Genomic DNA, 12,830 nt, shown 5'->3' with positions numbered 1-12,830 from the left:
AGGAGGAGCATGAAGCGGTGTTGAAAAACATGAAGAGCCTGAAACGGTTTGAAAAATATGAAGAGCTTCAAAAGGTGTCAAAAATAAAGGGGGCATGAAACTATCTGAAAAATAGGAGGAGCATGAAGCGGTGTGGAAAAACATGAAGAGCCTGAAAACGTTTGAAAAATATGAAGAGCTTCAAATGGTGTGGAAAATATGAAGAGCTTCAAAATGTGTCAAAAGTGAGATGAGCATGAAACGGTCTGAAAAATAGGAGGAGCATGAAGTGGTGTTGAAAAACATGAAGAGCCTGAAAATGTGTGAAATATATGAAGAGCATCAAAAGATGTCAGAAATGAGAGAAGCATGAAACGGTCTGAAAAATAGATGTGCAAGAAGGGGTATTGAAAAACATGAAGAGCCTGAAAACGTTTGAGAAATATGAAGAGTTTCAAAAGGTGTGGAAAATATGAAGAGCTTCAAAAGGTATGAAATATAGGAGCAGCATGAAGTGGTGTTCAAAAACATAAAAAGCCTGTAAAGGTGTGAAAAATATGAAGAGCTTCAAAACGTGTCAAATATATGTGGAGCATGAAATGGTGTGAAAAATAGGAGGAGCATGAAGCGGTGTTGAAAAACATGAAGAACCTGAAAACTTGTGAAAAATATGAAGAGCTTCAAAAGGTGTCAAAATATGAGGAGCATGAAACGATCTGAAAAATAGGAGGAGCATGAAGCGGTGTTGAAAAATATGAAGTGCCTGAAAAGGTGTGAAAAATATGAAGAGCTTCAAAAGGTGTCAAAAATATGAGGAGCATGAAACGCTCTGAAATATAGGAGGAGCATGAAGTGGTGTTGAAAAACTTGAAGAGCTGAAAATGTGGAAAAATATGAAGAACTTCAACAGGTGTCAAAAATATGAGGAGCATGAAATGGACTGAAAAATAGGAAGATCATGAAGCGGTATTGAATAACATGAAGAGCCTGAAAAGGTGTGAAAAATGTGAAAAGCTTCAAAAGGTGTGAAATACATGAGGAGCATGAAACGGTCTGAAAAATAGGAGTAGAATGAGACGGTGTTGAAAAACATGAAGAGCCTGAAAAGTTGTGAAAAATATGAAGAGCTTCAAAAGGTGTCAAAATTCTGAGGAATATAAAACGGTCTGAAAAATAGGAGGAGCATGAAACGGTGTTCAAAACATGAAGAGCCTGAGAAGATGTGAAATATATGACGAGCTTCAAAAGGTTTGAAATACATGAGGAGCATTAAACTGTCTGAAAAATAGGAGGAGCATGAAGCTGTGTTCAAAAACATGAAGAGCCTGAAAAGTTGTGAAAAATATGAAGAGCTTCAAAATGTGTGAAAAAAAAAGAAGAGCTTCAAAAGGTGTCAAAAATATGAGGAGCATGAATCGGTCTGAAAAATAGGAGGAGCATGAAACGGTGTTGAAAACATGAAGAGATGAAAAGGTGTGAAAAATATGAAGAGGTTCTAAAGGTGTCAAAAATATGAGGAGCATGAAAAAGTCTTTAAAATAGGATGAGAATGAGACGGTTTTGAAAAAGATGAAGAGCATGAAAAGGTGTGAAAAACATGAAGAGCTTCTAAAGGTGTCAAAAATATGAGGATCATGAAATGGTGTGAAAAACAGGAGGAGCATGAAGTGGTGTTGAGAAACATGAAGAGGCTGAAAAGGTGTGAAAAATATGAATAGCTTCAAACGTTTTCAAATATATGAGGAGCATGAAACTATCTTTAAAATAGGAGGAGCATGAAACGGTGTTGAGAAAAATGAAGAGCCTGAAAAGGTGTGAAAAATATGAAGACCTTCAAAAGGTGTCCAAAAGAGGAGGCAAATGAAACTGTCTGAAAATTAGGAGGAGCATGAAGCGGTGTGGAAAAACATGAAGAGCCTGAAAAAGTTTGAAAAATATGAAGAGCTTCAAAAGGTGTTCAAAAATATGAAGAGCTTCAAAAGGTGTCAAAAATAATGAGGAGAATGAAACGGTCTGAATAATAGGAGGAGCATAAAGTGGTGTTAAAATCATGAAGAGCCTTAAAAGGTGTGAAATATATGAAGAGCTTCAAAAGGTGTGAAAAAAATGAAGAGCTTCAAAATCTGTCAAAAATATGAGGAGCATGAAACGATCTGAAAAATAGGAGCAGCATGAAACGGTGTTCAAAGACATGAAGAGCCTGAAAAGGTGTGAAAAATATGAAGAGCTTCAAAACGTGTCAAAAATATGAGGAGCATGAAACGATCTGAAAAATAGGAGGAGCAAGAAGCGGTGTTGAAAAAAATGAAGAGCCTGAAAACGTTTGAAAAATATGAAGAGTTTCAAAAGGTGTGAAAAAAATGAAGAGCTTCAAAATCTGTCAAAAATATGAGGAGCATGAAACGATTTGAAAAATAGGAGCAACATGAAATGGTGTTCAAAGACATGAAGAGCCTGAAAAGGTGTGAAAAATATGAAGAGCTTCAAAACGTGTAAAATATGAGGAGCATGAAACGATCTGAAAAATAGGATGAGCAAGAAGGGGTGTTGAAAAACATGAAGAGCCTGAAAACGTTTGACAAATATGAAGAGATTCAAAAGGTGTGAAAAATATGAAGAGCTTCAAAAGGTGTCAAAAATTAGATGAGCATGAAACAGTCCGAAAAATAGGAGGAGCCTGAAATAGTGTTCGGAAACATGAAGAGCCTAAAAAGGTGTGAAAAATATAAAGAGCTTCAAAAGGTGTGAAATACATGAGGAGCATGAAACGGTCTGAAAAATAGGAGGAGCATGAAGTGGTGATGAAAAACATGAAGAGCCTGAAAAGGTGTGAAAAATATGAAGAGCTTCAAAAGGTATGAAATATAGGAGCAGCATGAAGTGGTGTTCAAAAACATAAAAAGCCTGTAAAGGTGGGAAAAATATGAAGAGCTTCAAAACGTGTCAAATATATGTGGAGCATGAAACGGTGTGAAAAATAGGAGGAGCATGATGCGGTGTTGAAAAACATGAAGAACCTGAAAACTTGTGAAAAATATGAAGAGCTTCAAAAGGTGTCAAAATATGAGGAGCATGAAACGATCTGAAAAATAGGAGGAGCATGAAGCGGTGTTGAAAAATATGAAGTGCCTGAAAAGGTGTGAAAAATATGAAGAGCTTCAAAAGGTGTCAAAAATATGAGGAGCATGAAACACTCTGAAATATAGGAGGAGCATGAAGTGGTGTTGAAAAACTTGAAGAGCTGAAAAGGTGGAAAAATATGAAGAACTTCAACAGGTGTCAAAAATATGAGGAGCATGAAATGGACTGAAAAATAGGAAGATCATGAAGCGGTGTTGAATAACATGAAGAGCCTGAAAAGGTGTGAAAAATGTGAAAAGCTTCAAAAGGTGTGAAATACATGAGGAGCATGAAACGGTCTGAAAAATAGGAGAAGAATGAGACGGTGTTGAAAAACATGAAGAGCCTGAAAAGTTGTGAAAAATATGAAGAGCTTCAAAAGGTGTCAAAATTATGAGGAGCATAAAACGGTCTAAAAAATAGGAGGAGCATGAAACGGTGTTCAAAACATGAAGAGCCTGAGAAGATGTGAAATATATGACGAGCTTCAAAAGGTTTGAAATACATGAGGAGCATTAAACTGTCTGAAAAATAGGAGGAGCATGAAGCTGTGTTCAAAAACATGAAGAGCCTGAAAAGGTGTGAAAATAATGAAGAGCTTCAAAAGATGTGAAATATAGGAGCAGCATGAAGCGGTGTTCAGAAACATAAAAAGCCTGAAAAGGTGTGAAAAATGTGAAGAGCTTCAAAACGTGTCAAATATATGTGGAGCATGAAATAGTCTGAAAAATAGGAGGAGCATGAAGCGGTGTTGAAAAACATGAAGAACCTGAAAACTTGTAAAAATATGAAGAGCTTCAAAAGGTGTGAAAAATATGAACCGTTTCAAAAGTGTGAAAAATGAGATGAGCATGAAGCGGTCTTAAAAATAGGAGGAGCATGAAGTGTTGTTGAAAAACATAAAGATCCTTAAAAAATGTGAAATATATGAAGAACTACAAAAGGTTTCAAAAATGTGAGGAGCATTAAAAGGTCTGAAAAATAGGAGGAGCATGAAACGGTGTTGAAAGACATGAAGAGCCTGAAAAGGTGTGAAAAACAAGAAGAGCTTCAAAACGTGTCAAAAATATGTGGAGCATGAAAGGGTCTGAAAATTAGCAGGAGCATGAAGCGGTGTTGAAAAACATGAAGAACCTGAAAACGTGTGAAAAATATGAAAAGCTTCAAATGGTGTGAAAAATATGAACAGCTTCAAAAGGTGTGAAAAATATGAAGAGCTTCAAAAGGTGTCATAAATATGAGGAGCAAGAAATGGTCTGAAAAATAAGAGAAGCATGAAATGGTGTTCAAAATATGAAGAGCCTGAAAAGGTGTGAAAAATATGAAGAGCTTCAAAAGGTGTGAAATACATGAGGAGCATGAAACTCTCTAAAAAATAAGAGGAGCATGAAGCGGTGTTCAAAAACATGAAGAGCCTGAAAAGTTGTGAAAAATATGAAGAGCTTCAAAATGTGTGAAAAAAAAAGAAGAGCTTCAAAAGGTGTCAAAAATATGAGGAGCATGAATCGGTCTGAAAAATAGGTGGAGCATGAAACGGTGTTGAAAACATGAAGAGATGAAAAGGTGTGAAAAATATGAAGAGGTTCTAAAGGTGTCAAAAATATGAGGAGCATGAAACAGTCTTTAAAATAGGATGAGAATGAGACGGTTTTGAAAAAGATGAAGAGCATGAAAAGGTGTGAAAAACATAAAGAGCTTCAAAGGTGTAAAAAATATGAGAGGCATGAAACGCCTGACAAATAGGAGGAGCATGATGCGGTGGTCAAAAACATGAAGAGCCTGAAAAGGTGTGAAAAATATAAAGAGCTTCAAAAGGTGTCAAAAATATTAGGAGCGTGAAACAGTATGAAATATAGGATGAGCATGAAACTTTTTTGAAAAAGATGAAGAGCATGAAAAGGTGTGAAAAATATGAAGAGCTTCAAAAGATCTTAAAAATATGAGGAGCATGAAACTTTCTGAAAAATTGGAGGAGCATGAAGCGGTGTTGAAAAACATGAAAACCCTGAAAAGGTGGAAAAATATGAAGAGCTTCAAAAGGTGTCAACAATATGAGGAGCATGAAGCGGTCTGAAAATTAGGAAGAGCATGAAACTGTGTTGATAAACATGAAGAGCCTGAAAAGGTGTGAAAAATATGAAGAGCTTCAAAAGGTGTGAAATACATGAGGAGCATGAAACTCTCTAAAAAATAAGAGGAGCATGAAGCGGTGTTCAAAAACATGAAGAGCCTGAAAAGTTGTGAAAAATATGAAGAGCTTCAAAATGTGTGAAAAAAAAAGAAGAGCTTCAAAAGGTGTCAAAAATATGAGGAGCATGAATCGGTCTGAAAAATAGGAGGAGCATGAAACGGTGTTGAAAACATGAAGAGATGAAAAGGTGTGAAAAATATGAAGAGGTTCTAAAGGTGTCAAAAATATGAGGAGCATGAAACAGTCTTTAAAATAGGATGAGAATGAGACGGTTTTGAAAAAGATGAAGAGCATGAAAAGGTGTGAAAAACATAAAGAGCTTCAAAGGTGTAAAAAATATGAGAGGCATGAAACGACTGAAAAATAGGAGGAGCATGATGCGGTGGTCAAAAACATGAAGAGCCTAAAAAGGTGTGAAAAATATAAAGAGCTTCAAAAGGTGTCAAAAATATTAGGAGCGTGAAACAGTATGAAACATAGGATGAGCATGAAACTTTTTTGAAAAAGATGAAGAGCATGAAAAGGTGTGAAAAATATGAAGAGCTTCAAAAGATCTTAAAAATATGAGGAGCATGAAACTTTCTGAAAAATTGGAGGAGCATGAAGCGGTGTTGAAAAACATGAAAACCCTGAAAAGGTGGAAAAATATGAAGAGCTTCAAAAGGTGTCAACAATATGAGGAGCATGAAGCGGTCTGAAAATTAGGAAGAGCATGAAACTGTGTTGATAAACATGAAGAGCCTGAAAAGGTGTGAAAAATATGAAGAGCTTCAAAAGGTGTCAAATATATGAGGAGCATGAAACAGTGTGAAAAATAGGATGAGCATGAAACGGTTTTAAAAAGACGAAAAGCCTAAAAGGTGTGACATATATGAAGAGCTTCAAAAGGTGTGAAATACATGAGGAGGCCGAAACGGTCTGAAAATAGTAGGAGCATGAAGCGGCATTGAAAAACATGAATAGCCTGAAAACGTGTGAAAAATATGAAGAGCTTCAAAAGGTGTGAAATATATGAAGAGCTACAAAAGGTGTCAAAAATATGAGGAGCATGAACCGGTCTGAAATATAGGAGGAGCATGAAGTGATGTTGAAAAACATGAAGAGCCTGAAAAGGTGTGAAAAATATGAAGAGCTTCAAAAGGTGTCAAAAATATGAGGAGAATGAACCGGTCTGAAAAATAGGAGGAGCATGAAGTGGTGTTGAAAAACATGAAGTGCCTGAAAAGTTGTGAAATATATGAAGAGCTTCAAAAGGTGTGAAAAATATGAGGAGCTTTAAAAGGTGTCAAAAATATGAGGAGCCTGAAACGGTCTGAAAAATAGGAGGAGCATGATACGGTGTTCAAAAATATGAAGAGCCTGAAAAGGTGTGAAAAACATGAAGATCTTCAAAAGGGGTCAAAAATATGAGGAGCATGAAACGATCTGAAAAATAGGAGGAGCATGAAGTGGTGTTCAAAAACATGAAGAGCTTGAAAAGGTGTGAAAAACATGAAAAGCCTCAAAACGTGTCAAAAATATGAGGAGCATGAAACGGTCTGAAAAATAGGAGGAGCATGAAGCGGTGTTGAAAAACATGAAGAGCCTGAAAACGTGTGAAAAATATGAAGAGCTTCAAAAGGTGTGAAATATATGAAGAGCTTCCAAAGGTGTCAAAAAGGAGATGAGCATGAAACGGTCTGAAAAATAGTAGGAGCATGAAGTGGTCGTGGAAATCATGAAGTGCCTGAAAAGGTGTGAAATATATGAAGAGTTTCAAAAGTTGTGAAAAAATGAGGAGGTTCAAAAGGTGTCAAAAATATGAGGAGCATGAAACGGTGTTCAAAAACATGAAGAGCCTGAAAAGGTGTGAAAAATATGAAGAGCTTGAAAAGTTGTGAAATACATGAGGAGACTGAAGCGGTCTGAAAAATAGGAGGAGCATGAAATGGTGTTCAAAAACATGAAGAGCCTGAAAAGGTGTGAAAAATAGGAGGAGCTTCACAAGGTGTCAAATATATAAGGAGCATGAAACGGTCTGAAAAATAGGAGGAGCATGAAGCAGTCGTCAAAAACATGAAGAACCTGAAAGGTTTTGTAAAATATGAAGAGCTTCAAAAGGTGTCAAAAATATGAGGAGCATGAAATGGTCTGAAAAATAGGATGAGCATGAAGCAGTGTTGAAAACTTTAAGAGCCTGAAAAGGTGGGAAATATATAAAGAGCTTGAAAAGGTGTCAAAAATATGAGGAGCATGAAACGGTGTGAAAAATAGGAGAAGCATGAAGTGATGTTGAGAAACCTGAAGAGACTGAAAAGGTGTGAAAAATATGAAGAGCTACAAAAGATGTGAAATATATGAGGAGCATGAAATGATCTGAAAAATAGGAGGAGCATGAAACTGTGTTGTAAAACATGAAGAGCCTGAAAGGTGTGAAAATTATGAAGACGTTCAAAATGTGTCAAAAAAAAGGAGGAGCATGAAATGGTGTTCAAAAACATGAAGAGCCTGAAAAGGTGTGAAAAATATTAAGATCTTCAAAAGGTGTCAAAAATATGAGGAGCATGAAACGGTGTGAAAAATAGGAGGAACATGAAGCACTGTTTAAAAACATGAAGAGCCTGAAAAGGTGTGAAAAATATGAACAGCTTCAAAAGCTGTCAAAAATATGAGGAGCATGAAACGGTCTGAAAAATCAGAGGAGCATGAAGCGGTGTTGAAAATCTTGAAGAGCCTGAAAAGGTGTGAAAAACATGAAGTGGTTCAACAATATGAAAAATAGGAAGAGCTTCAAAAGGTGTGAAAAATACGAAGTGCTTCAAAAGATGTCAAAAATGAGATGAGCATGAAACCATCTGAAAAATCGGAGGAGCATGAAGCGGTGTTGAAAATCTTGAAGAGCCTGAAAAGGTGTGAAAAATATGAAGAGCTTCAAGAGGTGTCAAATATATGAGGATCATGAAACGGTCTGAATAATAGGAGGAGCAAGAAACGGTGTTCAAAACATGAAGAGCCTGAAAAGGTGTGAAAAATGTGAAGAGCTTAAAAGGTGTAAAAATATGAAGAGCTTCAAAAGGTGTCAAAATAGATGAGCATGAAACGGTCTGAAAAATAGGAGGAGCATGAAGTGCTGTTGAAAAAATGAAGAGCCTGAAAAGGTGTGAAATATATGAAGAGCTTTAAAATGTGTCAAATTTATGAGGAGAATGAAACGGTCTGAAAAATAGGAGGAGCTGAAGCGGTGTGGAAAAACATGAAGAGCCTGAAAAAGTGTGAAAAATATGAAAAGTTTCTAAAGGTGTCAAAAATATGAGGAACATGAAACGTCTGAAAAATAGGAGGAGCATGAAGTGGTGTTGAAAAACATGAAGAGCTTGAAAAAGTGTGAAAAATATGAAGAGTCTCAAAACGTGTCAAAAATATGAGGAGTATGAAACGGTCTGAAAAATAGCAGGAGCAAGAAGCGGTGTTGAAAAACATGAAGAGGCTGAAAACGTGTGAAAAATATGAAGAGCTTCAAAAACGTGAAAAATAAGAAGAGCTTCAAAAGGTGTGAAAAATATGAAGAGCTTCAAAAGGTGTCAAAAATGAGATGAGCATGAAACCGTCTGAAAAATAGGAGGAGCAAAAAAGGTTGTTGAAAAACATGCAGAGCCTGAAAAAGTGTGAAAAATATGAACAGCTTCAAAAGATGTGAAAAATATGAAGAGATTCAAAAGGTGTCAAAAATGAGATGAGAATGAAACCGTCTGAAAAATAGGAGGAGCATGAAGCGATGTTGAAAAACATGAAGAGCCTGAAAACGTGTGAAAAATATGAAGAGCTTCAAAAGTTTTGAAAAATAAGAAGAGCTTCAAAAGGTGTCAAAAATGAGATCTGCATGAAATGGTCTGAAAAATAGGAGGAGCATGAAGTGGTGTTGAAAAAAATGAAGAGCCTGAAAAGGTGTGAATTATAGGAAGAGCTTCAAAAGGTGTCAAAAATATGAGGAGCATGAAACGCCCTGAAAAATAGGAGGAGCATGAAACGGTGTTCAAAAATATGAAAAGTCTGAAAAGGTGTGAAAAATATGAAGAGCTTCAAAAGGTGTGAAATACATGAGGAGCATGAAACTCTCTGAAAAATAGAAGGAGCATGAAGTGGTGTTCAAAAACATGAAGAGCCTGAAAATGTGTGAAAAATATGAAGAGCTTCAAAATGTGTGAAAAACATGAGGAGCATGATATGGTTTGAAAAATAGGATTAGCATGAAGCGGTGTTCAAAAACATGAACAGCCTGAAAATATGTGAAAAATATGAAAAGCTTCAAAAGGTGTCAAAAATGAGATGAGCATGAAACGTTCTGAAAAATACGAGGAGCATGAAGCGGTGTTGAAAAACATGAAGAGCCTGAAAAGGTGTGAAAAATATGAAGAGCTTCAAAAGGTGTCAAAAATATGAGGAGCATGAAACCGTCTGAAAAATCGGAGGAGCATGAAGCGTTGTTGAAAAACATGAAGAGCCTGAAAAGGTGTCAGAAATATGAAGAGCTTCAAAAGGTGTCAAAAATATGACTAGCATGAAACGGTCTGAAAAACAGGAGGAGCATGAAGCGGTGTTGAAAAACATGAAGAGCCTGAAAAGGTGTGAAAAATATGAAGAGCTTCAAAAGGTGTCAAAAATATGAGGAGTATGAAACGGTCTGAAAAATAGGAGGAGCATGAAACGGTATTCAAAAACATGACGAGCCTGAAAAGGTGTGAAAAATATGAAGAGCCTCAAAGAATGTCAAATATATGAGGAGCATGAAACGGTCTGAAAAATAGGAGGATCATGAAGTGGTGTTCAAAAACATGAAGAGCCTGAAAAGGTGTGAAAAATATGAAGAGCCTCAAAAGGTGTAAAAAATGAGATGTGCATGAAACAATCTGAAAAATAGGAGGAGGATGAAGCGGTGTTCAAAAACATGAAGAGCCTGAAAATGTGTGCAAAATATGAAGAGCTTCAAAAGGAGTGAAATACATGAGGAGCATGAAAAGGTGTTCAAAAACATGCAGAGACTTAAAAGGTGCAAAAAGTATGAAGAGCTTCAAAAAGTGTCAAAAATTAGATTTGCATGAAAGGGTCTGAAAAATAGGAGGAGCCTGAAGAGGTGTTGAAAAACATGAAGAGGCTGAAAAAGTGTGAAAAATATGAAGAGCTTCAAAAATATGAAAATTATGAAGAGCTTCAAAAAGTGTGAAAAATATGAAGAGCTTCAAAAATATGAAAATTATGAAGAGCTTCAAAAAGTGTGAAAAATATGAAGAGCTTCAAAAGGTGTCAAAACTATGAGGAGCATGAAAGTCTATGAAAAATAGGAGGAGCATGAAGCGGTGTTGAAAAGAATGAAGAGCTTGAAAAGGTGAGAAAAATATGAAGACCTTCAAAAGCTGTCAAAAATATAGGAGAATGAAACGGTCTGAAAAATAGGAGGAGCATGAAACGGTGTTCAAAACATGAAGAGCTGAAAAGGTGTGAAAAATACGAAGAGCTTCAAAAGGTGTCAAAAATATGAGGAGCATGAAACTCTCTGAAAAATAAGAGGAGCATGAAGCTGTGTTCAAAATCATGAAGAGCCTGAACAGGTGTGAAATATATGAAGAGGTTCAAAAGGTGTGAAAAATATGAAGAGCTTCAAAAGGTGTCAAAAATATGAGGAGCATGAAAGTCTATGAAAAATAGGAGGAGCATGAAGTGGTGTTCAAAACATGAAGAAACTGAAAAGGTGTGAAAAATATGAAAGCTGAAAAAGGTGTCAAAAATATGAGGAGCATGAAACGATCTGAAAAATATGAGGAGCATGAAGGGCTGTTGAAAATCATAAAGAGCCTGAAAAGTTGTGAAAAATATGAAGAGCTTCAAAAGATGTGAAAAACATGAAGAGCTTCAAAAGGTGTCAAAATGAGATGAGCATGAAACGGTCTGAAAAACAGGAGGAGCATGAAGTAGTGTTGAAAAAAATGAAAAATCTGAAAAGGTGTGAAATATATGAAGAGCTTCAAAAGGTGTCAAAAATATGAGGAGAATGTAACGGTCTGCAAAATAGGAGGAGCTTGAAATGGTGTTCAAAAACATGAAGAGCCTGAAAAGTTGTGAAAAATATGAAGAGCTTCAAAAGGTGTCAAAAATATGAGGACCATGAAAAGTTCTGAAAATTAGGAGGAGCAGGAAGCAGTGTTGAAAAACATGAAGAGCCTGAAAATGTGTGAAAAATTTGAAGAGCTACAAAAGGTGTCAAAAATATGAGGAGCATTAAACGTTCTGAAAAATAGGAGTAGCATGAAGCGGTGTTCAAAAACAGGAAGATCCTGAAAATTTGTTAAAAAAATGAAGAGCTTCAAAAGGTGTCAAAAATATGAGGAGCATGAAACGGTCTGAAAAATAGGAGGATTATGAAACGGTGTTCAAAAATATGAAGAGCCTGAAAAGGTGTTAAAAATATGAAGAGCATCAAAAGATGTGAAAAATATGAAGAGCTTCAAAAGGTGTAAAAATATGAGGAGCATGAAACGGTCTGAAAAATAGGAGGATCATGAAGCGGTGTTGAAAAACCGGAAGAGCCTGAAAAGGTGTGAAAAATATGAATAGCTTCAAAAGGTGTCAAAAATGAGATGTGCATGAATCGGACTGAAAAATTGGAGGAGCATGAAGTGGTGTTGAAAAATATTAAGAGAATGAAAAGGAGTGCAAAATATGAAGAGCTTCAAAATTTGTCAAATATATGAGGAGCATGAAAAGGTCTGAAAAATAGGAGGAGCATGAAACGGTGTTCAAAAACATGAAGAGCTTGAAAAGGTGTAAAAAATATGAAGAGTTTCAAAAGGTGTGAAATACATGAGGAGCATGAAACGTTCTGAAACATAGGAGGACCATGAAGCGGTGTTGAAAAACATGAAGAGCCTGAAAAGGTGTGAAAAATATATAGAGTTCAAAAGGTGTCAAAAATATGAGGAGCATGAAACGGTCTGAAAAATAGGAGGAGCATGAAGCGGTGTTGAAAAACATGAAGAGCCTGAAAAGGTGTGAAAAATATGAAGAGCTTCCAAAGGTTTGAAAAATATGAAGAGCTTCAAAAGGTGTCAAAAAGGAGATCTGCATGAAACGGTCTGAAAAATAGGAGGAGCATGAAGAGGTGTTGAAAAAAATGAAGAGACTGAAAAGGTGTGAAAAATATGAAGAGCTTCAAATGGTGTCAAAAATATGAGGAGCATGAAACGGTTTGAAAAATAGGACGAGCATGAAGCGGTGTTCAAAAACATGAAGAGCCTGAAAAGGTGTGCAAAATATGAAGAGCTTCAAAAGGTGTGAAATATATGAGGAGCATGAAACGGTGTTCAAAAACATGCAGAGACTGAAAAGGTGTGAAAATATGAAGAGCTTCAAAAGATGTCGAAAATGAGATGAGCATGAAACGGTCTGAAAAATAGGAGGAGCATGAAGTGGTGTTGAAAATCATGAAGAGCCTGAAAAGGTGTGAAATATATGCAGAGCTTCAAAAGGTGTCAAAAATATGAGGAGAATGAAACCGTCTGAAAAATAG

The sequence above is a fragment of the Dama dama genome, chromosome 8 (assembly GCF_033118175.1).
Source record: "Dama dama isolate Ldn47 chromosome 8, ASM3311817v1, whole genome shotgun sequence".
NCBI lineage: Eukaryota > Metazoa > Chordata > Mammalia > Artiodactyla > Cervidae > Dama > Dama dama.
Note: the sequence above shows the minus strand (reverse complement) of the source record.